At 37.1% G+C, this 8,014-nt stretch overlaps 1 non-coding gene across 1 annotated transcript; it reads right to left on the bottom strand.

Annotated features, from left to right (window-relative positions):
- Positions 1-6,773: 6,773 nt before the first annotated feature.
- On the bottom strand, positions 6,774-6,882 carry LOC141722447 (small nucleolar RNA R71). Its single transcript, XR_012575465.1, has one exon. It is a non-coding gene; the product is annotated as a small nucleolar RNA R71 (small nucleolar RNA).
- Positions 6,883-8,014: the final 1,132 nt, after the last annotated feature.

Genomic DNA, 8,014 nt, shown 5'->3' with positions numbered 1-8,014 from the left:
TCTTAGTTTAAGGCGTGCCTAAAAAGGGCCTCTAGGGAATATATTTTTTAAGTCTTCACAGTGAACATTTAAGTAATCACCTTTTTTGGGCGCACCATCTTAGCGTAGGACGCGCCTTAAAGGACTTTTGTGAGACCTGCTTTTAATTTAGGTTAAGTGTATATGATTTCTTTTCCAAATAGGGCGCGCCATCTTATTAGTGCGCACCATGTTTTCCTTTAATTTCGGCACCTAATATGGTAATATAATGATCTCGACGCGTCCTTTCTTAGGGTGCGCCTTCTACTCGCTGTATTCCTTTTTTATCAGTCATTCTTTCATAATTTTTACTTTGGAAGCGCCCTCAAATAGATTTTTTTCGTTTATTCTGGCAGCTGGAAGATTAGGGCGCATCTTCTACCTTTCACCCATTCAAAGACTTCCTCATCAAACTCGTGATATATTCTTCCCAAATATCTTCAAACCGGATTTTCCAGACGCTTACCACACTCCTGAATTCTAAGATCGCGTGGCGCGCCTTATTCAAGACTCTGAGGAAGGAAAACTCATGGCAGACTCTTCATACAACTCTTCTTTGGACAATCTTCCTTTGGATCAGAGAAAGGGAAGAAAGAAATTAATTTCAAAGGAAAGGTCACCAGCTCCCGTTGATACAGAGTTAGATGATTGTGTTGTGCAAGACATGCATCTACTATAACAAGACTAAGTCAAATTGACAACCCTAAGTAAGTTGCATTATAATCTAAGTTTGCATTTTTTATTATATCACTTAAGTCTGTAAAAATGTTCAAAGGCAGAATGAAGTTTTTTCTGTAAACAGTATCAAGCCTAAGAATTCTATCTGGAAGAAGATCAAGAAGATCATGCCTTAGAAGAATTATGAAGAAGCTTAGAGTTGAATAAATCTGTTTTAAGAAAAATATTCTAAGTCAAGATCTCTACAAGTCACAAATTAAGTGTTATAGAGAAGTCATTCGAGAACTCTATAATGACTTATAGAGAAGTCAGGAAAGCTACTAGAGAACTCAGAGATATCGACAAGCCAAATTGAATACATGAAGATTGGAGATATCGATTAGTCATTTCTTCACTAGAGAACTCTAGAGATATCGATAAGTCAAAATATCACTAGAGATCTCTGAGATATCGATAAGTCAAAACATCATTAGAGATCTTTGAGAAATCGATAGACTGAAATCGATAAGTCTATTTGCCATTAGAGAACTCAGAGATATCGATAAGCCAAAGTGAAGACATGAAGATGAGATATCTCAACAAGCTAAATTCTCTTATAGAGAACTCAAAGAACTCTACAAGTCAAAAAAACTATAGAGTAATGAGAGATCTCGATAAGCCATTATACTTATCGAGATGTCAAGTTCTCTATATACCAAACTGGAGATCTCGAGGTAAAACTCAAAGTACAAAGTGCAGACCAGTTCAATATCTAAGATTATCAATCAACAAACAATCCAATCAGCTGGATTGACAAGTCTACAAAAAGTAGTTTGAAGAGTACAAGATCAAAGGCCAAGATTAACTGGTAAAGTAAAGTCACAGGCGTGCAAGATTAACAAGATACACTAAGCCAGAAATAGAAAGATTTGAACATCTAAAAATTAGGGTTTAGTACATGCTATTGCATGCTGTGTAATAACCAGTGTTTACTGTTCTATAAAGTAAACACTGGATGCTTTGTTTTAGAAGGAATAAATAGATCTAAAATTACTTGTAACTCTCAAGAGAGAAGCCGAGTTCTAAACATAATAAGAACTCAGAAATTTGTAGCAAAACACATACTTGATTTTAATATAAAATTAAGTAAAGTTTTGAAAGATAGTGTGTTTCTGTGTATGTCTTATTATTTCATTCAAACCATACCATCTTTACACGTTATATTTTTTATCTGCTTTGTTCACCAAGCTTAAGAAAAATAAAAAGTCACTAAAATTGTCTAAAACACATTCACCCCCCTCTGTGTAGTATTCATTACCTAACAAGTGGTATCAGAGCAAAATCTGAAAGTAAACAGATTAAAGATCTTGGAAAAATGAATACACAGAAACTTAGTAACATCAAAATCCCCACCTTTGACAGATCTAACTATACACTATGGAAAAAGAAAATGCTGCTTATATCAGGATGGCCAATCAACTATATATTCAGATCCTCAAAAATGGCCATTTTATTCCTATGGTAAGAGTTGAGGAATCTATATATGGAGACATGGTCATTTCAGCACATTATGCTCCTAAAGATCCTTCAGAGTACACTGAGTCTGAGAAAGACAAAGTCTCCCTAGACAGTGGCTTGCAGCTAATCTTGATAAAGTCACTTGATAATGTAATGTACAATAATATTGTCAAATGTGACACATCTAAGCAAATCTGGGAGAAAATTGAGATCTTGTGTGAAGGAACAGAGGAGGTTAGGTCAAACCAAAGGAGGATTCTGGTTTCTCAATATGAGGGGTTTATGGCTAAACCTAAAGAAGGGATTACTGAAGTTTTTGAAAAGTTCAATAAATTGATAAATGACTTGCAGCTACATGATAAATATTATGAAGCTGGGGAGGTTAACTAAAGTTCTTGCTAGCTCTTCCTGACCATCTTGAACAGAAAATTTCAGCTATTAGAGAAGGAATAGATTTGAGCAGAATAACTTTGGAAGTTCTATATGGAATTTTGAAGACTTTTTAACTTCAAATGATGCAAAAGAAGTCATTGAAAGCACATCATGGACATATTGTTGATGGTTCAAGTGCTTTAATTATAAATGACAGAGAAGAAAGTGACGATGAGCAAGATGATCAAGTTTTGGTTAGTCAAGCTATGGAACATAAGAGCAAAGGACCTCAGAAGCAAGTTGTGTTGGAGATGAAGGAAGATGAATATTACACCTTGGATGAATTAGATGAAATGGATCAGTCCATGGCTTACTTGGCTAGAAAATTTTCAAATATTAGAGTCAAGAAGCCAAGGTTATTCAGAGGAAAGAGACAATCTTCCAACAGTAACAATTGGAAACCAAAAACTCAGTTTAATTCAGTCAGCAAAGGTGGCTACAAAACAGGATCTGAGGACAGATCAAAGATAAGGTGCTTCAACTGTGATGAGTTGGGTCACTTTGCTACTGAATGCAAAAAGCCTAAAAAGGTGAAGAAAGACAAGGCTTATCTTGAGATGGAAGCAAAGTATGAAGCTCTCTTGAAGAAGCAGTCTGGAAAAGCTTATATTGCAGAATGAAAGAGTTGGAATGATACTGATGTTGATGATGAGGAAGAAGAAATTGGAAACTATGCACTTATGGCTTTTGAGCATGGAGAAACATCCACTTCAAAATCAAATGTACCAACTCTAACCACTATTGATTTAAATGTTATTCAATATAAGGAGACTGTGGAAAAGATGAGTGTGGAGATGTTTCATATACACACTAGTCTAGTAGCAGTTACTGAGGAAGTCAGTAGGCTAACTAAGGCTAATGAGAAGCTTGAGAGTGAAAAATAAAAGATGGATCTACTGCTTGTGGAGCTTGAGTCAGTCAAGAAAGAAAATGAATATCTGAAAAACAAGTTAAAGTGTGTTGCTGAGATTAAAGTTGTGTTGAGGGAAAAGCTGGAAAAAAATGAAGTCAAGTTGAAATCTTTCAGAAATACATCTAAGTTGGTTGGACAATACCATGAGAAGAACAAGCCATGTGCTAATATAGCTATTGGTCTTGATTATGATGCCTTGAACAGCAAGAAGAAAGATAAAGATGACAAAGAAAAAGCAACAGAAAAATGAAAATATTTCAGCTATGCTGAAAAAGGTTGTTTCACCTATGTTCAAGGCATGTGAAGTTAATTTCAGTGAAGAAGAGTTGATTATAAAGCAAGAAATTGTTGATGAAGACAATGAGAAGGAAAATGCAGAAACAACTCCAATTTTCAAAGCTGAAAAGAAGCCCATGGTCAACCAAGATTCTAAGACACCTGTCAAGGAAACAAAAACTAAAGATGCAAGAAAGAAGAAGAAAAATAGAAATGGGAAGATTGGGATAAACAAAAGCAACAAGTTTGCTCATGTTGCAGATGTTCCAAGGAAGCAATGTAAAAGACGTGGCTCTGTGAATCATCTAACTCACCTTTGTAAAAAAGTTATTAACAAGCCAATAGAAGGAGCATGCAAATACAATGAAGTAGATGCAAATGATCCCTACTCATTCTGTGACAAGTTTGATTGCATCCCTTGCAACTTAAAAGTGATGAAAAGTTGCCACAAGCTGAGAGTAGATCTCAAAGAAACTAAAAATAGGTCTAAAATAAAAAGGGAAAATACACAACAGTCAATGAATTCTTTTTTATCTGAAACAACTCATTCTGATTCTGCTCACTCTGTAAACAAGAAGAAAGTGTCAAATACTGATTGGGTTGCTAAACACACTTAAACTAATTATGTGCAGGGAAAAAAGAAGAAAGTCATATGAATCATAGACAGTGGATGCTCAAGACATATGACAGGTGATATGACCCTGCTACCACAGTTTGAGGAGAAGGCTAGCCCATTAGTGACCTTTGGAGATAACGGCAAAGGCTTCACAATGGGATATGGCAAATTAATTTCTAGAAATGTTGTCATTGATGATGTAGCACTAGTAGCTGGTCTTGAAGTGAATCTTATCAGTGTTAGTTGTTGAGTGGCATTTATGAAACTTTATTACGCTCCGTAAATCTTTGAATTGGTGTAATTGTACTCAAGTTGTTGGTGTTTTAATGTGTTTTCTAGTGTTTTTGCATTTTCAGGCATTATCTAGGTAATCAGGTGAATTAGCATTGTTTTGATGCTAATTTGGTGTTAAGGTGGTGTGGAATAAAATCCCTTGGAAAGCCGGCTCAATTCAGTAAGGAAAAAGAAGAAGTCAGATTTTTATACGGGAGGTCAGCGCGTCCGCGCCCAAAGTCCAGAAACTCAGCGCGCCCGCGCTGGTCAAGCGCGCGGCCGCGCCAGGTCGAATTTAAAGAATCCTGTTTCTACTCTGATTTTGATCCACAAGAATTCTACTCTGCATGGGGCTGCTATATATACGTAATTAAGCTCGTTTTTCAGAAGAGACACATAAGAGCACAAGGAGAAGGAGTAAAGAAGACTGTTTTAGCACAATTCAACCAAGGCGAAGAAGACCTAGTTTTAACTTGTGATTCTTTGTTTAAGTTGTAATGTTGGATGCTAGTTTTCTTATTCTTGAACCTATACTCTTGTGTTATACTTTGTTTATTATTCATTATTAAAGACTACATTTATTATACCATGCTTTCATCAGAACCCACGTTGATGATGAGTCCGATTATGGGCTAATCGTTATCATGGGGTTCTAGCGGATTTATTTATGGATTTCTTCAATTAATTTATTTTGATGCCTTATTGTGTGGTGATTGTATGATAGCCTAGTATTGGTTGTGCGTATTCGTCTTCTGAGCGTCGCGGACTTATAAGATAGGGTGTTAATTCTTAATGAAGTGAAAGTGAATTTAAGGATTTAGAACATGCCATGATAGCATAGGTTCATGTGTTATTATTATGAATGATTCATAGGTAATTTTAACCGCCTTACTTGACCTATGTAATCACGATAGATAACTTGTGCTTTAAACCTTTATGTTGTCAAATTCTATAGACATATAGGGTCTCAATATAATTGGTGTCTATTCAGCTTCTATCTATTTTATGGATGTCTGGTAGTATGGTATTCGTGCAATAAAAGTTGGCATTTATCAGATTCGTGTTATCTGATTAGTGTCATCACCATTGCATGCTAAGGTTAAGAACGAAAAGGCCATTGAATGAAGTATTTAATGAAGTTAGAATCCCATATTTGTCATATATATTAATTCAACCATTCTTTTTCTCTTAGTTATAACTGTTAGTTTAATTCTTAGTTATAAAATAATCTCAATTTGTTATTCATCTTAGCATTGAATAATAGCAATATCATTGTTGCATAAGTGCATAAATTACAAGTTAACCTAAACTAGTCCATGTGGGAACGAACTAGAAATAATTCTATACTACTTGCGAACGCATATACTTGCGTGAATTTGAGCACGTGTTTAGAGACTAACAAGTTTTTGGCGCCACTGTCAGGGACTGCAGTGTTAATTTTTAGTTTATGTGTTTGTCATCAGTGATCGTTAAAGTTCATTGACTCAGACATTGTTACTTATCTGTTTTCTTGTCTTATTTCAGGTACTCTAGTGAGCGTATATGCATACGCGTCCGCGGTCTCGTAAGAGACCTCTGGATAAAGCCGAGGAAGAAGTTGTAGTGGTTCAAAGGGAAGTTTTTAAAGACGAAGAGAAGGTAGAAGAAGAAGAGAAAGTCGAGGAACCAGTTTTAGTAGGGATGGGGGATCAAGCAGAAATTCCTAAGGCTTTGATGGACTATTCTCAGCCTAAGATCAATGATATTCAGTCAAGCATTATCAGGCCAGCCATCTCGGCTAACACTTTTGAGATCAAGTCAACCACGATTCAGATGATACATAACTCAGTTCAGTTTGGGGGTTCTCCTACTGAAGACCCCAACATGCACATCAGGGATTTCATTGAGATCTGCGACACTTTCAAGTTCAATGGTGTGATTGAAGATGCTATCAAGCTGCTACTCTTCCCATTCTCTATGAGGGATAAAGCAAAGTGCTGGTTACATTCTCTACCACCAGGGCCTATCACCACATAGGAGGATCTTGCTCAAAAGTTTCTCACTAAATTCTTTCCTATGGCGAAGACTGCTACAATCAGGACTGCTCTTACTCAGTTTGCTCAACAAACTGGTGAATCTCTGTGTGAGGCTTGGGATCAATATAAGGAGATGCTAAGGAAGTGCCCACACACCACGACATGCCTGATTGGATGATTATAAACTTGTTCTATAATAGATTGGGTGCTACTTCTAGACCCATGCTCGATGCAGCATCAGGAGGAGCCTTGTGGGCTAAGAGCTACAATGAAGCTTATGAATTGATTGAACTGATGGCTGCTAATGAATACCAGAATCTTCCCAGAGACTGACTCAAGGAAAAATAGCAGGAATTCTGGAGTTGGATGCAACAACTGCTATAGCTGCCCAACTTAAGGCTTTGACGATGAAGGTGGACACTTTGACTAATTATGGAGTTAATCAAATCACTAGTGTCTGTGAGCTTTGTGCTGGTGCTATTGAGACTGATCAGTGTGCTATTTCTAGTAAATCAGCTTAGTTCGTTAGCAACTTTCAGCGATCGCAATAACCTGTGCCAGCCACCTACCATGCTAACAATTACAATCATCCTAATTTCAGCTGGAGCAACGCTCAGAATGTGGTTCAACAGCCTTATCAGCAGTACCCAGCTAAGCAGTACAACCCCCCTGGTTTTCAGCAACCGCAATATGCACCAAAGAAGTAATTTCATCAGCTGTAACAAGCTAATGAAAAATCTGAATTAGAGGAGTTGAAGCTTATGTGCAAGAGCCAAGCTGTTTCTATCAAGACCTTGGAGAATCAAATTGGACAAATTATCAATGCCTTACTAAATCATCAATCGGGTACACTACCTAGTGACACTGAAGTACCAGGAAAGAGGGAAGCTAAGGAGCAGGTGAAGGCAATCACTTTGAGGTCTAGAAATGTCACGAATCCCGAATAATCTCAAATTTCGACTGAAGAAGCTGGGGCTGAAAAAGAAGTAGAGTAACAGGAAACAGAAGTGGAACCAAGGAAGACTACTGTTGAGCACACTCCTCCTGAGGGTAATACAGGGGAGAAACAGATCTATCCGCCACCGCCTTTTCGTAAGCGGCTACAGAAGAAAAAGCTGGATAAGCAATTTGAGAAGTTTTTGGAGGTGTTCAAGAAACTTTATATCAACATACCTTTTGCTGAGGCTCTTGAGCAGATGCCTAATTACGTAAAGTTTATGAAAGGTATTCTCTCTCAGAAAGTGAAGCTAGATGATTTAGAGACTATCGCTCTCACTGAGGAATGCAGTGTTGTGC

The sequence above is a fragment of the Apium graveolens genome, chromosome 4 (genome assembly GCF_009905375.1).
Source record: "Apium graveolens cultivar Ventura chromosome 4, ASM990537v1, whole genome shotgun sequence".
Classification (NCBI taxonomy): domain Eukaryota; kingdom Viridiplantae; phylum Streptophyta; class Magnoliopsida; order Apiales; family Apiaceae; genus Apium; species Apium graveolens.
Note: the sequence above shows the minus strand (reverse complement) of the source record. Positions and strands in the feature narration are given on the sequence as shown.